This window comes from Acartia tonsa, chromosome 5 (genome assembly GCF_053477335.1).
Source record: "Acartia tonsa isolate MP-2025a chromosome 5, ASM5347733v1, whole genome shotgun sequence".
Lineage (NCBI taxonomy): Eukaryota > Metazoa > Arthropoda > Copepoda > Calanoida > Acartiidae > Acartia > Acartia tonsa.
In genome coordinates, this window is record NC_137264.1 from 440,747 (window position 1) to 459,553 (window position 18,807).

Consider the following 18,807-nt stretch of genomic DNA (forward strand, 5'->3'; position numbering starts at 1 on the left):
TATAATTTTCTTGCTTGCTTGAATGCCTTTTTTTCTTGCTTTGCTTCTTTGGAATTATCATCTTTTTAGTTTTTCCTGAATGTTGTGTTTTTTTGAAAATACTGAAAAAACTATAATTTATGTTTCTATTAATTAAAATATAATAATTTTATCAGGAGATTGCGGAGGATATACCAGCATGAATACCTGTGATATTTGCAACAAGAATTTTACACGGAGAGATAACTTGGTTGTTCATATGTGGGTTCATACAGGTGAGAAACCCTACTCATGTGATCAATGTGAAAAGACATTTGCACGGAAAGATAAGTTGATCCTTCATGAAAGAATCCATTCAGGAGAGACACCATACTCATGTGACCAATGTGGGAAGACATTTTTTCGGAATGGTGATTTGACTAAACACAAACGGATCCATACAGGTGAAAAGCCATACTCATGTGGTCAATGTGAAAAGACATTCAGGCAAAGTGGTGAATTGACTAGACATAAAAGAGTCCATACAGGTGAGAAGCCTTTTTCATGTGATCAATGTAAAAAGACATATTACTGGTAGTAATTTGACTCAACACAAAAGAATTCATACTGGTGAGATGCCATACTCATGTGATCAATGTGGAAAGTCTTTCTCTGATAAAAGTACTATGACTAGACACAAAAGGATCCATACTGGTGAGAAGCCATACTCATGTAAACTTTGTGACAAACATCATATCTCTAGTTCAGCCCTAGCATATCATAATAAATCCATTGGACATTTAGAAATGGTGAAAACTTGTAATAATACAGATCAACCTTCTGTATCTATTTGTTTCTGTACTTTGGGCCGAATATCTCGGTACTTAGGCCTACGTGGCCGTCTACGAGATCTTAAGTGCATGAAGCACAATCATCCTCACTACTTCCAATGAATAAGGCACTGATGCAGTTACAAATAGTGTATTTACACCATGAAACGGTGGGATCTAAAAAGATAATAACAAAATTAATACAAAATATTAAAAATGTTTCAACGAATAAGAAAACGTGCATATTTTTTAACAGAAACTGATAAATTTCAAACAGAATCATTTTAAAATATATAAAATTATTCGTAGGTAAAATAAGTCAATGATTTGGTCTATTTTAATGAAAAAATAAAGAAATCAATTTGCTATATCTTAAACCAAAAAAAATCACTCTATTCTTCAAAATTCAAAGGTTAAAAAGAAAGAATACTCACCAGTCTTAATTCATATCAAGCCAGGAAGTATATAGAGGTAAAAAAACACACAGCTAACCACTCATTCTATGCAGAACAGGATTTTTCGTCACATAACATGTGCCGTGCTGAGGGCATCAAACAATACAAAGGAAGAAAGCGCGTGGGGGCGCATACATATGGCTATGCCGCGCTTCATTGCTTAGATAATATGATTTCAAACTACAAAAGTCGTCTTCTGCTCATATTTCTAGTAAGGTTTAGGTGGGGTTCGATCCCGCAAGGAACACACTATATAAGTACCAAGACACTATTAGTTTAATTAAATGTGAAGAAGTTTATATCAAGGAAGAAATTAAAGAAGAAGAAATATTTGATGAAGATCCTCTCTCTATCCAGATGAGAGCTGACAATATTAAAGAAAATATGAAACAAGAAATAGAAGATCATCTTTCTTGTGAACAGAATTATGATGAAGATAGAATTGATGATATTGATATTGCTCATCATAAAATATAAATATAAAGATTTAATTGTCATAGGATACAAATGTTTATTTAAAGAGACAGGATTAATGCCAATTACTCAGTTTAAATAAAAATCTAAATATCATTTTAATTGTTAAAAAGCAATTTTATTTGTAAAAAATTTTTACTTTTTAACAATGATTTATTTTACTTTAATTTTCTGTGAATAATATTGATGTTTTTAAGCATAATGACAATCATTAATTTATTGGTTTCTGTGTGAATAGAATATTTATCCAATGTAAATATATTATTTTCAGATAAATATTCAAAATATATAAAAATGCACCAAGTATAGATAGCAATGTTACAAAGAAAACAAGTTTCCTACCAATATTGTTTCTAAATACACAGGTTATTTATTTTTATTCAGACTAAAGGCTCCACCTTATTCTCTAGGGGCATCATCTTAATAGGATTTAAACTGTTGGTTATAGAAAAGGGTTAGGTAGCTTTCGCAGAATTCTGTAATGGTGTGAGTTTCAAGACTTTGAAATAGGAGAAGAACTCTATAATTTGGCATAGTAGTTGCTTTAATGGGGTATAACGTAGATTTGTGAAAAAAACGGCGGCTGAACCGCCGCTCCCGCCAAAAACTGCCGATTTTTTTTTTCGCGTTTTCTTCCCAAATTAGCAAATTTTGAATTATTTGAGACAAACTTTTATTCTAAAAAATTTACCCTATATTTTTTCCGGACCCTTTTTTTTTGTAGAGTTGGGACATATTTTTAATACTAAAAAAGTGTCCAGAGCAAAGAAAAGGTCAACATTATTAGATAATAATAAGTTTGTCTTAGATGATTCAAATTTATGTAATTTAAAAGCAAAAAAAAAATTAGCGGGACATACTAGTTTTCAGCGGCGGTTTTTGCCGCCGTTTCTTCACAGTTCTATATTGTACCATATTAGAGCAACTGCCATACCATATTTTAGTGTTCTACTCCAGGGAGTAAGGGAGGGGACAATGGATCAAATATTCAATTTTTAGGAGTCTCAGACTTTGGGGACTGGCTTAAAGGGAACATGCAAGAATTTAGCAGTTTCTAACCAATCTTGGGGACCAATTATGAATGACGTCACGCAAAATCATGCATAATCTCGCGGCAAACTAGCGCGTCAACAAAATGATAAACAATAACAAGCAGACAGAATATTTTGATTTTGAAAATTATTTTGTAAATTGAATCATTACATTTTTTATATCTAATTCTTGTTTAATGTTAATTCATTCCGATTAGTGCGTTGTAGAAAGAAATTATATTAAGATTGTTAGTTATTATGAGCAAAGCCTTCCTATAATTAGGTCCCGCACATTTGTACGTCCGTAACGGTTAGCTCTTTTCGTTACTTTAGACATGTTAGATGTTTCTTATTGATTTAATGTAAAGGCAAAAGTTTTTTGTCTTTAGCTTAATATTTCTGTAGGTAATGATCCGATTAATTTCAAAATTTTAGGGAAAATTCACGAAGTCCTGAGTTGTTCAAGGTTTGTTTATCATTAAAATCTCAAGATGGTGTTATTTTATTTTTCTGTCCTGGATGCTAGGAGCGCAGCTACCAGTTATCCTAAGATATGTTACTTAAACCTTAAGATCTTTAAAATTAAGATGTACTTATGTTCTCAACTATTTTATTTATGTTTGACGCAAGGTATCTCATTTTTATTTCGTTAAATGAAATAACTTGAGTTAAAAGTTCTGTAGGAAGGTAATTGTTTTAGTAAGTTTTGTAATATAATTATTTAAAGGCTTTTTCATGTCTAAGCTTTTTAATAAATACAATAAAAAAATTTGGTTAAAAGATGTTGTAAAAGTAAAATGGTATATTTCCTTAATTTTCCGAAGTTTAAATAATAACAATTATGGAAATGAATTGTAACCAAGGGTTTTGATCTCTAGAATCAAAGGCTTGTAGTAAAGCATCAGTTTAAGGATGGTGCATTTCGAATTGAAAACAATTCAAAAAGTCAAAAATTTCCACTAAAGGTTGCTATATTGCAAATACTAAATTGAATTAACTGCCCATTGTCCCCTCCCTTACTCCTTGGTTCTACTCATATTTTGAAATCTTAAAACTCACACCAAAACGGAATTCTGCAAAAGCTACCTCTCCCTTTGTTAAATATATATTAATTTTCATCTGTTTTATTAATTGTAAGAACTTATAGAAGAATATTTATGTACAGGTTTGACAAAGTTTAATTTGTTACAGTTGCTAAAATACGATTTTAGTACAAAAGAACTAAATTACAACATACATAAATTTAGGGACCCTAACCCTGCAAGGTTACTTAACATTACCTAACCTAACTTAAGTATGTAGGTAGGATAGATTAGGTCTTTATTTATTCTTTGTCTTTTTTTCATAAAGGTAAAAAATAATTTCCCGCCAGAATAAATTTATTTCTGATTTCAAACAAACCTTTGTACAGTAAAGAATAATAGAAGGTTGACAAGGATTAGATGTGATTTAATCGAAATATATTCCTACAAATTGAGCTGTGTGTTTTTCCTTTGATTGTCTCTTTTCATCATCGCTGCCGTGTATTATTCCATGATAAGGTATTAGTAGGAGGAGTCCGCGTTGAGCATCATTATTAAGTAAATGGGCGGAGATTTGGTTTAGCTTTGTTTTATATAAAACAAGAATAAACTATTGTTTATGTTTTAGGTTGATAATAGAATCAATGTCAGTCAGCAACTAACATTCACAGTGAACAGAGAGAAATCTGCAGAGGAATTTTGATTGTGGAATAAACTCATGAAAGGTACTTTAATTTCATTGTTTGCATTGGTTTTTACACTAAGTTTACACTCATCCTGTTGGAGATGATACATTATATTAATATACATTATCATAACAAAGGAGGTCATTATTTTCGCGTATTTTCCATTAAGGCGAGTGATTTAAGACTTTAAAATAGGAGTAGAACTCTAAAATTTGGCATGGCAGTTACTTTAATGGGGTGAAAAAAAACCGCCAAATTTGTTATCATTTGAGACAAGCATCCATATAATATTTTCACCTTACATTTTTTTGGTAGAGTTGTGACATGTTTTTAATATTAAAATCCAAAAAAGTATCCAGAGCAAATAAAAGGTCAACTTTATTAGAAAATAGTATGATTGTCTTTTATAATTCAGTTTTTTTTTAATTTGGCGAGAAAAATCTAAATTACGTGATATACCGGTTTTCGGAGGCGTCTTCACAGTTCTTTATTGTACAATATTAGAGCAACTGTCATGCCAAAATTTTATAGTTCTACTCCTGTTTTAAAGTCTTAGAGCATACAACTTTACGAAAAATACGCGGAAAACATTGATCCCTTTTTTTATTTTCTGTGGTTTTACTACTATTTTCTGTGAGTTAACTATTGTTTATGTTTTAGGTTAATAATTGAATCATTGTCAGTCAGCAAACAGAGAGAAATCCATTAAACAGATCTACTTTGTATCACAAGGTATCTACAGGGGCGTCCAAGCAAGGGGGGTAATTTGTTTTGTTTTTTTTTGGTGGGGGGGGGGGGGGGGGTAAAATGGCGCATTTTTTTTTATCTCCCCTGGGGGTTAAATTTGCTTGGGGGGGTAATTACCCCTACCTGAAATCTGTTGGCAGGGGTAAATTCCCCCCCACAAAAAAAAAATTATTTACCTCCGGGTTAAAGTTTTTTGGGGGGGTAATTTAATAATGTAAAAAGGTACCTACCTAATTATGAAAAACTATTAAATATTTAGTAGTAAAAATGCGTGTGAAGCGCGCCAACATTTTTTTGTTAAGGATTATTTATTTTGGGGGGTGGTATTTACCCCCCCCCCCCAAAAAAAAAAAATTGTTTAAATGGTTGGGGTAAGAAAGGGGTAAATTTTACATGGGGGGTGGGGGTAAAATAAAAATAATTTTGGGGGTGCCCCCAAATTCGTTTGCGGGGGGTAATCACAACTCCCCCCCCCCCTGGACGTCCTTGGGTATCTATTTAATTTAAAGCGTTGGAGGTTGTATGTATAAGCCATTTGAACCTCTGTGCACAATATAATTGTAGTCACAATTTTCTCTTTTAAAAGTTTTTTTTCAAAGAGATAGTTGCATGAAGTGCATATGCCGAATTTTTCTTGGAGTAGTGAACCTTTACAGTTTTTTTCTTCTCAAATATGTCAAATAGTGGTTAGCCGCGAAGATAAACAAAAAAAAAATAACCTTTTATTAGGCAGATTTTGTTTCACGTCTAATTTGTGTTCAGAAAATGATTGCATCATAATTTTGAATTATAATAAATGTCAAACAATTAGGCTAAATTGGTTGTTAATGTACGGGAAATATTTTATTTCTCACCTTTAGGATTCAATTCACTGTAAAAAATCATTTTTGGGTTTTGGCCAAACTAACCCGTATTTAGTCACTTTACACTCTGAAAAATTTAACACAGTTTCAGACTGTTCACATATAGCTCATGTACAATACTTTTATAAAGCTTTGGTTATACTTTGAACGGTTTAAAAACCTGAAAAAGAAAGAAAGAATTAATTGTCTTTTACTTTACTTTTGTTTGAATCTATTAATAATTTCTTAAAAGCTTTATAAGGACAAAATTATCAGACCAATTCACATTAAAAGTTGTGGACATTAATTTTTTACAGTGTCCAATTATTACAAGATTAGTTACCATAAAACAAAGGCATTGTAAAAATGGAAAAATATAATAAAATAAAATATTAAAATCTTACATTGTGCAAGAGTTGGTAAAGCACGGGCCAATCCCAAGCAGCTTAATCTTTGAGTAATCCATGGCATTCTTCTCGGTTTGGTTTTGCTTGTGTCAGTGAATCCAGCGTGCACAGCATTCCCCATAGGCCTAGAGAATACAGTATAAGCTAAAGCCATGAAACTTTCATTCTTCAAACGTATTTCTATATCATTAGGAGCGTGTCTTTCTTATATAATGAATAAAATAATCGTAGTTATGAGCGTATTAGGAGCGTATCACTTTATCTTTGGTTGCTTTGACTCGTCAATACTATTAATATACATAAATATTTACCTTAAATACATCACAGATTAGCATAAGATGTACATACATTTTTTACAGTGAAATTGGTCTGAAAATAGAATTAGATATAAATATAAAATAAAACCTTGGAAACCTAATCAAATTACATTGATAGGCCCTATCATTAAAAACATGATAAAACTATACATACAAAGAAGGCTTGGTTGGTACAACTCCAACATTATAAAACCATCTAAGGACGTACATAATACAATAGAGATAAAACTATAGATTCTTTCTTCTCTAGGCTTCTTAATTTCCTTTGCACGTGATCCACTTGCTTGTTTGGGGGAAATCACAGAAGTCCTTAAATAATAACATTCATTACACTCCCGCCACGAAAAAAGGACTGACATTGATTTCTTTACAGTTTGAATTTCACATTGCTCCTTTTAAGTTTACATATTTTCACATAGCTCCTTTTTAAAGTAACATATTTTCACATAGCTCCTTTTAAATTTAGAGTTTTAATTCTTTTCACATTGCTCATTTTAGAGTTTAGTTCTTTTCACTTGAAAGTCTAGACTTGATTCTGTTCACATCTGCAGGAAAACTGGCTCTGTTCGGGTCCCACGCTAGATTTTGTTGGCTGTCCATAAGTAAGGTAGTGTTTATTAGCACCAACTGCTGCTTTGTTGAGTTCTGACAATAAATCAAGATCCCCTTCTCTGTACAGCTTTACTATAGTACGAACAGATCTGTCAGTATATCTGAACACCTTTTCACCAGGGTTTCTGTACTTGACAGTAATCTTCCTTATTACACCATCCCGGGACACCCTGATATCTTCAACAATGCCTGTCCGCCAAATTGTGTCACCTAAGTCAGCTTCTCTCCCATCTTTCATAAACAATATGACATCTCCAATTACTAAGTCTGGTTTGCCTTCCAACCATTTGGGTGGCCTTGGTACCAAAGTAGATAGTCATTCCTCGTCCCATACCTTCCACCAGGCGTCTGCTACATTCTCAACAGTCTCTAGCCATTTAGATGGCACACACGCAGTAACGATTCCAACCGGCGCCCTGACACTATTTCTGCCAAGTAATAATCTTGCCGGGCTAATGAGATCTAAATTGTCCAGTCCTGTATACTTTCCACCAATGCAGATAGGTATATTATTTAGCTCGCTGGATATATAGTAGAAGGAAGTTAGGTAAGACATAATGGATAGCCTAAGACCTTTGAAAACAGCATTAAAGATCTTTCTTACCTCTCGGATGGCACGTTCAACAATCCCCTGCTGTTCATGGGATCCCACTGGACAGACCTCCTGGCGAACCTCGACACCCTTCACATTAACTCCTCTGACTAAGTCTGCATATGAAAACTCCATTTTGTTACAGGCTGACATTATTTGGCTTCCTTGGTCTATAAACATGACACCAATGTGTCCAAATCTTGCCGAAAATCGCCGATATGTATCGACAAAACTATCTGCATCATAGGCTGGCATTGCTTCTACCCAAGTGGCCAAAGTTGTTGCACATTTGTATACAGCTCCCCATACTTTAACTTCAGCTCTGTGTCCTGCATGTTCACACCTTGCTCTCCATGGGCCTACAAGGTCAACTTGTGTGAAGTAAAAAGGCGGGGCTGGGGTAAATCTGGACGGGTGCAACTTACCCATTTCTGCCTGTATCATCCTCTGTTTATACCTCCGACAGAACGGACAAGCCTCCTTGATCTCTGTGGCCAAAGACATACCTCTAAGTATGAACACAATCTCCCTACTCCTTCTTAACGTTGAGTTGATTCCTCCATGATGAGTTAAAGTTTCGTGTGCATACAACATGACTGCATAAGCAACGGGACTATGGCGATCAACTATTGGGACACAGAATGTGAGTGGTCCAACATCCAACATTGCTCCAGGTATGGTTTCTGGTCTCTCTCCATCCATAATACGTGCATTGTACAATAATACTCCATCCTTCATACAACCAATTTTCTCGTAACTCTCCTTTTTGTTGAAGTATTTTGTCTCTCGGGTTGTTACTTGGAACACATACCTTTCAGCCGCCACTATTTCTTCCTGGGTTAACATAACTATGGTCTTGCCGCCAATAACATTAAATGATTCTGCGCCGTCAATTTTTGCCGCCCTCTGTCGCCAAACGGAAATGCATCTTTTAACCACAGCTATCTGCCTAATCGTTTTTGGCCAGGATTTACAGCTAAAATTAACAATGTATCTTGAAAACTTGTATCTGTCTTCTACCTTAGCCGTCTGACATGACATTATTATACCTGGAGCTCTGAGACCTTCAGCTGCTGTAGCCTTTTCCTCCACTGTGAGATTTAATTCACTTACTGATTTCAGAGGCATATTTTGTCTAGCTCCATACATCCATGGTTTACCCTTTAACCATTCACTATCGCCAATTATCTCGTCCACCGTTACAGAACGGGTAGGTATGTCAGCCGGGTTCTGAGGTCCTGGAATATGGAACCAATTTTTAACATCCGTCAACCTTTGAACTTCTATGACGCTGTTTCTAATAGACATCTGCAATGGTCTCTGGTCCTGATTCAGCCAGAATAACGTAATAGAGCTGTCTGTCACATAAATCTCATCCGTTACAAACTGTCCAAGGTTCTGTTTTACCACATGGGCCAATGATGCCGCCAGGGTTGCGGCTCTCAGCTCCGCCCTAGGTATTGAGGCTTTCTTCACTAACTTAGTTTTGGCAATAATTAGGTTGCAGTCAACAGTTCCATCCTCTAACTCTGTCCTGGCATATATAGCTGCCGCCGCCAGCATTTGTGAAGCATCCGCACATACGATTAGGGTTAACCCATCCATTCCAGGCGATACATTTCTGGGGACATCCAATTTTGCCAATTTTTGAATTTCTGATAAATTCCTTACCCATTTATCTAGCATGTGTGGTGGGAGAACCTCATCCCAATCCTTGGCTACTTGACAGACCTCTGACATATCTACCTTAAGGTTTCCAGTGAATGCCGCCGCCAATCCTAACGGGTCAAAGATTCCAGCAACAGATCCGGCTAACACTCTCTTTGTGAATTTACCTTCCATCAAAGCTTCCTTCACATTGTCTCCGACAGGTGCCGCCGGTTTACCCCGTTTAGCCTTGGATAATGTTGTAGGTTTTATGTCCAATTTCAAAATATCCAATTCAGTGTACCATTTGTAGCCGACAACCCCAACAGATTCACCATCAGCCGTTACATCATCTGGCGGTGGCAGCCCAGACTTTGTTATAGCTTTAACATGCATACTACCTAGGCCCAGGGTTTTCTCCAAACTGTCTGCTGTCAAATCCCGTTCATTATCTGTCGCAAAACTGCTGAAGATATCATCCATATAAGCCTTCATAGTTAACGCATCTGCTCCTCTCCTGTACATTTCACCAAGGGTTCTAGCATGTTCAGCAACTTTCTGGAATCCACATATTGTTAAATTCCCTGATGGCTTGATTCCGTAAATAAGTGTTATAACTATCATAGTTATTGCTGCTTCTTCATGCGACAAGTTTTCTTTCCATAGGTATTTCTGGTATTTATAGTGCTGGGGGTCAAGTCTAATTGTGTTGTAGGCCATCGCAACATCCGCACTAAATGCCGAATTTCCATACCTGAATTGGATTAACAAGTGCAGTAGCCGTCCCAACTTGTTTTCTCCTCTGGCTAATGTCTCGTTTAATGAATCTCCGCCAGGTGTCCTTGCCGAGCCGTCAAAAACAAGGCGGAGTGGCGTACTCAAGCTTCCAGGGTTCATAACTGTTCTCCATGGAATAAAATATCCTTCCTGGCGGGCAATATCCTGGATTTCTGGAGGCAAACTTGTTAACTGAACAACATGTCCTTTGTCTCGTAACTTGTTGTGTGCCTTAATCACAGCTTCCCTCATCCCTGGCGTCTTGTCGATTATTCTAACCTGCGTGTCCAAAACTTTCTGTGCTACCCACCGGTTTGGCGTTAACCTTGCCTCAGGATCTTTGATGAATGGTAGCTTGCTGATGACAACCTTTTCTTCAGCATTAAGTGTCACACATCCTTCAATAAGACTTTGCACAACTTCGTCTTGTAAACTTTTCTCCTCCAATTCATCACTTCGGCGGCAGGCGTTGCAATTGCGGCAAGACACACATCTGTAAGACAGTTCACCGCCAATACTTTCATAGTCATCAAACTTCCTTAATTCAGCAGAGATTGACTGAAAACATGCATTGACAGAATAATTATCATGGGGACCAACTTCGGTCAAGACTTCTTCCCAACATCCACAATCAACACATTGTGACCAATTGTTGTCATTTGGTCCCGGAACGGCAGGTAAAGCGGTACCTAGGGGAAGCTGGAAATCAAGAGTGTTTCCCACAGCTTGTAATGCACGTACTTCAGATGTAAAGTAGACTCGGGGGCCCAAGATATTAGCAGCTGTGGCGGCTCTTGCCCAGGATTCATGCGGACCGGCCAGGACTGCCTGGTGGCCATCAACACCTGCCAGCTTTGACCTGTACAGACGGAGGCCACCTGGTAACTCAGCAAGCAGCTCAGGAAAAAGTGACATATATTCGACACCTAACATAATGTCCACCGTTCCACCACCAATTCTTGGCGGGCAGGTGGGCGGCGGGCGGCGGCCTGTATCCGGAACACATTCTGCCTGAATCTCATTCCAGGCCTCCAACAGGTCCCAGGCCGGCATCTCCGTTGTGATTTCAACCATTCTCAATGCGGTGATTCTTGCTAAATCTCCCGATTCTTTCTGCAACTTAATCTCCTCGTATCCGTACGGGTTCTGGAACGAGTGGCCACCAGCCACATTTAACACAACTGGGGTCTTGCTAATACATGTGGTGTCCAGTAGGGAGTATGCTCTGTCATTAATGGCGGCTTCCATGCATCCAGAGTCATAAAACAATAGCAATGAAGAGTTGTTTGGGGCGGGCACATACTGTAGCATGTATATAGGAGTACGGGCTGTTTTTTGCTGGGGTGGTACTAGTTCAGCCGGCGGTAATTCTCTAGACTCATATACATTCATAACTGATGGCGCCGTGAAGAAAAATCGTCTGTAGTTTTTCAACCTCTCCAGATCAACCGATGCCATAAATGCGGAGTGGTCATCTCTGTTTTGCTGGATGTGGTGTTTGCAGACAAGCAAGTGGTTTTGTTTACCTGCATCATTCTCCGAACATTGCCCATGGCGGCAGACAAACCTGTCGGAACAAAATGGTTTATGTTCGACAAACCACTCCTTTCGTTTCTTGTACCAAAACATAGCATCTGACCGCAAACATCTGTAACATGCACGAGCCTTCAACAACAGTACCCATCTGTCCTCAACTCTGGCTTGCCGAAATTTTTCACAATAAACCATACTTTCATGTTCAGATTCACATAACCTACACTTAACACTTGTAGGTACCTTCGTTCTAGTTGTTTGAATCGAGCGTGACCCCGCACTTTCTGCGCTGTTGGTTCCCGACTGGTTCACGGCGATGGCGGCGGCAGCCTCAGAAGTGCTGCCTGCCTGCCTAAACTTCTTCCGCTGGCGGCGAGATAAGTTGTCAGGTTCCTGCCCGTCATGGTCAGTGGTTGTGTTAGGTGTTGGGTGGTCCTCGTCACTTGTGTCATGTTCATATTCGTCTGAAACTGCTTCACCAACTACATGAGTGCTCCGTTGTGGCTGCCCGGCGGCTGGGGGCTTCGGCAGTTGGCGGCGGCCATCTAACTGGAGTCCTTTCATCATCTCGGTGGCGTTTCCATAACCATTAGTGATTCTGTAATCAAGCGTCATACCAAGCTCATCTATGGTGTCCATCAGGAACTCATTTAATTTTTCTCCAATAAACCGTTTTGTTGTCCTAACAGTTCTTGCCCGCCGTCTAGCCTTGACGATCTTCTGCTCAAACTTTTCCCGGTCAAGCTTATGCATTGCTTGAGTTATACAATGGGCTAGGTCACTGGATATCAAAAAATCCTCTATGTCATGTTCCTCGGCTAGGGCTTGTACGTTCTCATACTTGTTAGACACGTTTATGTACCACGTCCGTTTGGCCAGCAATCCTTCCGGGCACGGTCCAAGTGACAACAATTCCTGGTGCTTAACGGCTAGCAGCACTTCTGGTTTGGCATACAGGTCCTCTAGTGTTTGCATGGCATCATTGAAGGTTGTGGCGGTCACGATAGCTTCCTTGGCGGCTCCAGCAACACAATCATTTCTCAACTTCAATAGTTTGTCTGAGAAGGAGGCTATTCCAACGGAGTCAAAGTATTCTGTCAGCTGTTTCTTAAACGTGAAGTAGTCCAAGCTGTCCTTGAAGTCTCCCTTGAATTTAGGCGCAGCCATGTTTAGGATCAGGGATCTAGTGACAGGACCATCTGGTATACCAAGGGCGGCTCTGGCTCCTCTAACACTCGTAATTGCACTTGTCCGCAACTCAATCAACAAATCTGCTGCTTCAGCTAGTGACTGGGCCTCAGCTGCCATTCCGACACTTGTAGCTGCGGCCGCAAGTTCTTTCAGGGCTTCAACTTGCTCCTTAGATTCCAATTTGGCTGTTTCCAACTGTCCTTCCAAAATTATTAGCTTCTGGTTGGTGTCTGGGTGTTGGTCAACTAGGTTCATCAATTGGTCTCCAATTTTCCTTGCTGAATCTATCACTGTATCCTTGCGGCTCTGTACACGGTTTATAACAATTGATTGTGTGGCTTCTGACATCTGGCTGGTTCTGCTGTCTGGTCGTTGATCAAGCATTGGGGTGTTGCGACTAGAAGCAGCTGTCTCCGCAACCATTACTTTTGGCCAGGCTGCATTTTTAAATTTCACAAACAAGTCTTTTACTTTGGTGAGCCTGGAGGTATCCTCTAGTTCTCCAAGCTGGTCCTTTGGTAGTCGGCAGACGGCAAGGAAGGCCGACCCTAGCCTGTCCTTGTAACCCACTGCTGTGTTGGCTAATTCCTTCAAAATGGACAGTGGGATTTTGTCCATGTCTACATCAGAAAAGTCGTCACTCCATATCATTTCAGCTTCCACAAGCAAGTCGGCGGCTTCTACAGCTGCCGCCGCTGGCTCAGACGCAGCCATTGTTGACTCTGGAGTTGGGGGCAGTGTTACACTTCCTGAATTCTCGCTGGATGTATAACTTATGTTTGGCGGGGTCTCGGCGGCTGGCGGCTGGAGTTGCGGCTCAGCAGCTGGCGGCGCTTGTTTCCTGGCGGCTGGGTGTTCATTTGATTCCACCACTATCGGGTACAATGAAATACCACAGTTTAAGGAAGGTGCTTCTAATAGGCCTATTCCTTCAACTGCTATAGCTGCTGGTGATATAGCTCTAACCGACGGTTCTTCTATTAATGTGTTTCTTACAACAACAGTGACGGTGCTGGTGTTCTCCTGTGCTGATTGGTCAAACTCATCAATAACATCATCGGTTGTACTACTTAAAAGTTCCCTTCTAGCTGCCGGGTTGGAGAAGCTGTAATCTGTTACACGGCCCAGTAGTTCTTCGTCACTGTGGCTTGTGTTTTCCAAGTCATGTACGTGGCTCTGGATTCCGGTCAGGGGCAGGTATGGTTCATCTTCAAAGTATGTACATGAGCTATTATCACTAAATACACTTTCATTATCAACAATGTATTGTAATATTGTTTTAGTTTTTTCAATATCTTTAATTGTCAGCCCTTTTTGTGAGGTTAAGCTCGTCCGGCGGCAATCACCCGCCGCCGGGGCTTTAGCCGCTACCGCCTTGAAGGATCTTGAGCGTGTACGGCGGTAACCGACAATTGGGCTTGGCGATCTAGACTTTTTCGCCTTCCCCATCCATGGGGTATGGTTTTATAATGTTTTTAAACTGTACGGGAAATATTTTATTTCTCACCTTTAGGATTCAATTCACTGTAAAAAATCATTTTTGGGTTTTGGCCAAACTAACCCGTATTTAGTCACTTTACACTCTGAAAAATTTAACACAGTTTCAGACTGTTCACATATAGCTCATGTACAATACTTTTATAAAGCTTTGGTTATACTTTGAACGGTTTAAAAACCTGAAAAAGAAAGAAAGAATTAATTGTCTTTTACTTTACTTTTGTTTGAATCTATTAATAATTTCTTAAAAGCTTTATAAGGACAAAATTATCAGACCAATTCACATTAAAAGTTGTGGACATTAATTTTTTACAGTGTCCAATTATTACAAGATTAGTTACCATAAAACAAAGGCATTGTAAAAATGGAAAAATATAATAAAATAAAATATTAAAATCTTACATTGTGCAAGAGTTGGTAAAGCACGGGCCAATCCCAAGCAGCTTAATCTTTGAGTAATCCATGGCATTCTTCTCGGTTTGGTTTTGCTTGTGTCAGTGAATCCAGCGTGCACAGCATTCCCCATAGGCCTAGAGAATACAGTATAAGCTAAAGCCATGAAACTTTCATTCTTCAAACGTATTTCTATATCATTAGGAGCGTGTCTTTCTTATATAATGAATAGAATAATCGTAGTTATGAGCGTATTAGGAGCGTATCACTTTATCTTTGGTTGCTTTGACTCGTCAATACTATTAATATACATAAATATTTACCTTAAATACATCACAGATTAGCATAAGATGTACATACATTTTTTACAGTGAAATTGGTCTGAAAATAGAATTAGATATAAATATAAAATAAAACCTTGGAAACCTAATCAAATTACATTGATAGGCCCTATCATTAAAAACATGATAAAACTATACATACAAAGAAGGCTTGGTTGGTACAACTCCAACATTATAAAACCATCTAAGGACGTACATAATACAATAGAGATAAAACTATAGATTCTTTCTTCTCTAGGCTTCTTAATTTCCTTTGCACGTGATCCACTTGCTTGTTTGGGGGAAATCACAGAAGTCCTTAAATAATAACATTCATTACAGTTAAACTGATTTTGTAAAAACAAGACAGGCATATAAGATAAATCAACTTTTACTAACGGTTTTTTGTTTTACATGAAAAAACGACGTGGACAGATTTACAATATGATGATAATTCCCGCCAGAATCTGTATTCAGTATGATCCTCCTTTACAGAAACATTTCCTACCTCATCTTCTGATTATAAGTAGGAGGAGCCTTGATGAGCATCAGAATTATGTAAATAGGCGGAGATTTTGTTGCGCTTTAATTTTAATAAATATAACTATTGTTTATGATTTAGGTTGATAATTGTATCATTGTCAGTCAGTAACTAACATTCACAGTGATCACAGAGAGAAATCCATTATACAGAACTACGTTATATTATAAGGTATTTTTTGTTCTTTCCTACAAATATAGTTAGGCTAAGAATTGTTATCTGATCAATAAATGTATATGTTAAGATGTATAACTGGTAACTTTCTGGTTCAAGTGGTGGGGACATATTTATTCTGATAGCAAATGTCAATTTCCTCTTTTATAGCAACTTAGCTGTGTTATTATTTCCGATGGTATTGGCTAATATTCAAAGACTTAATTGAAAGTCGCAATAGGGTTTTTCTATATTTATAATCGACCCGTCCGTCCGTAACAGTCAGCTCTTTTCGTTAACTTGGACATGTTAGAATTGACCTATAATTTTCAAACTTTGCATGATGATTCCTATAACAGTTAGGTACAATTTAGAAAGCTTAGCAACTATATAATAGTTTCTAGAATGTCCGTACGTTTAGTTAAGTTGTGTTGATTTTTAACTTTTTTAACAACTAATTTTTTATGTGTTATAATTATTCTATTCATCTGATTTTTGGAATACTTAGTCCTATTACAACAAGGTACAATATTTTAAGGAAGCATCTCTATGATCAAGGTCTAAAAATGTAAGAATATCCTTAAAACAGTATCCTATAATTCATAACAAATTTACTTATAAATTTTTTTTAGACTTAAACATTTATATTTTAGTTATTCAATTCGTTTGTCCTATTGTTTCAGAGCTTCGCTTTTATGAATGTTGTCATCCTTATTTTGTAAATAATTTGCTGGCCATTTCCGAATATCGCACCTACTCTATTATATATCACTTGATGTGATGGTCTGTATGTACTGCTATGATTCAAATTTTTATAAGAAATGTGCATCTTCTCATCTTTTATCAAAGATAGATTGCAAATTTTTCTTTGAGGTCCCCAAAGTTTTATAATAACGTTTTCTTATTTGTTTGCTTAACAACTTTGGGGACACTGGTGAATTTTGATTGGTTGATACATTAAGTTGAGTGTTAAATCGTTTCAACCACTAATTTTAATCTACAACAGGAGTAATTATGTGCATCATCATAGGGAATGTACATAAATTTATTGGCCATTGTCTAGTCTTATCCCTTAAGATTGGCTGTTTTAGATGTTGTCATCACTGTTTTTATTCAAAATTTATTTCCAGTTTTATTTGAATGTATTACTTTTATTTACCGCAATAAATCATACACGTCCAGGGATGAGGGTAAAGGGGTGCTTACCCCAAACTTTAAAAATATTAGATTCTAACTAGATTTTTCATTGATTTTTTAGAACAATAGGAGGGGTTGTTTAATATTATTATAAACATCAATTATAAAAACTAAAACTAGGGGGCGGGGTTGGTTGGGTTATAAAACCATATTAACTTCTGTACACAATTTATATAAATGCTGTCACTGTATGTTTGTCAGCTTCATTTTTATTAATGTTGTCATCCTTGTTTATTACTTTCTTTTTACAATTTTTAATAGCCAACCTTTCTTACATTTGTCTGTACATAAAATTATTTAGCTTGAATATAATTTTTATAATTTTCTTTGGTTGTCTGACAGGCTGTTTTTTCTTGCTTTGCTTCTATGGAAGCTGTCATCCTTGTTTCAGTTTGAACCTGAATGCTGTGTTTATTTAAAAATATCGGAAAACCAATTTTGTGTTTTTATTAACAAAACTAATATTTCAGGAGATTGAGAGAGGAAATACCAGCATGATTACATGTGATATTTGTTACAAGAATTTTACAAGGAGACATAACTTGGTAGTTCATATGAGGGTTCATACTGGAGAGAAACCATATTCATGTGATCAATGTGAAAAGACATTTGCACGGAAAGATAAGTTGATCTTTCATGAAAGAATCCATTCAGGAGAGACACCATACTCATGTGACCAATGTGGGAAGACTTTTACAACTAGTAGTACATTGACTGAATACAAAAGAATCCATACAGGTGAGAAACCATACTCTTGTGATCAATGTGAAAAGACTTTTACAAAAAATGGTAACTTGACTGTCCATAAAAGGATTCATACTGGAGAGAAACCTTACTCATGTGATCAATGTGAAAAGTCTTTCTATGATAAAAGTGCTTTGATTAGACACAAAAGAATTCATACTGGAGATAAACCATTCTCATGTGATCAATGTGGAAAGACCTTTGCAAATAGTTGTAACTTGACTGTCCACAAAAGGATTCATACTGGTGAGAAGCCATACACATGTGATCTATGTAAAGAGACATTTACACAAAAGGGTGATTTGTCTAAACATACAAGGATCCATACTGGAGATAAACCATATTCGTCTGATCAATGTGAAATGACATTTTATCAGAATAGTGGTCTGAGTAGACATAAAAGAATTCATAAAAAGTTATCCCCTGGACATTTAGAAATGATGAAAAGCTGTATTAATACAGTTCCAACTTCTGTATCTATAGGTTTAATGAAATGTGAAGAAGTTTATATCAAGGAAGAAATTAAAGAAGAAGAAATAGTTGATGAAGATCCTCTCTCTATCCAGATGAGAGCTGACAATATTAAAGAAAATATTAAACATGAAATAGAAGATCCTCTTTCTTGTCAACAGAATTATGATGAAGATAGAATTGATGATATTGATATTGATCATCATAAAATAGAAATATAAACCTTTAATTGTCATAAGATACAAATGTTTATATACAGAGACAGGATTAATGCTCAATTCATATAAAAATCTAAATCTTATTTTTCATCTTAAAAATTTTATTAATTTTTGTCACAAATCAAAACAACGTCCAAGCTTTTGTGTTTATT

The 18,807-nt window shown here is 36.9% G+C and overlaps 3 long non-coding RNA genes across 4 annotated transcripts; 1 reads left to right on the forward strand and 2 right to left on the reverse strand.

Annotated features, from left to right (window-relative positions):
• Positions 1-923: 923 nt before the first annotated feature.
• LOC145318481 (uncharacterized) lies at positions 924-1,649 on the reverse strand. Its single transcript, XR_013879354.1, has 2 exons — positions 1,223-1,649; positions 924-965 (listed from the first exon to the last, which is right to left on the reverse strand). It is a non-coding gene; the product is annotated as an uncharacterized LOC145318481 (long non-coding RNA).
• A 337-nt stretch (positions 1,650-1,986) lies between these two features.
• LOC145318480 (uncharacterized) lies at positions 1,987-18,727 on the forward strand. Its single transcript, XR_013879353.1, has 5 exons — positions 1,987-2,082; positions 4,399-4,495; positions 5,117-5,188; positions 15,954-16,043; positions 17,693-18,727. It is a non-coding gene; the product is annotated as an uncharacterized LOC145318480 (long non-coding RNA).
• LOC145318479 (uncharacterized) lies at positions 6,133-15,669 on the reverse strand. 2 transcript variants are annotated; one of them, XR_013879351.1, is made up of 4 exons: positions 15,335-15,669; positions 15,021-15,148; positions 6,450-6,577; positions 6,133-6,226 (listed from the first exon to the last, which is right to left on the reverse strand). It is a non-coding gene; the product is annotated as an uncharacterized LOC145318479 (long non-coding RNA). The 2 variants fall into 2 exon arrangements; XR_013879352.1 differs by lacking the exon at positions 15,335-15,669 and having other exon boundaries at positions 15,021-15,324.
• Positions 18,728-18,807: the final 80 nt, after the last annotated feature.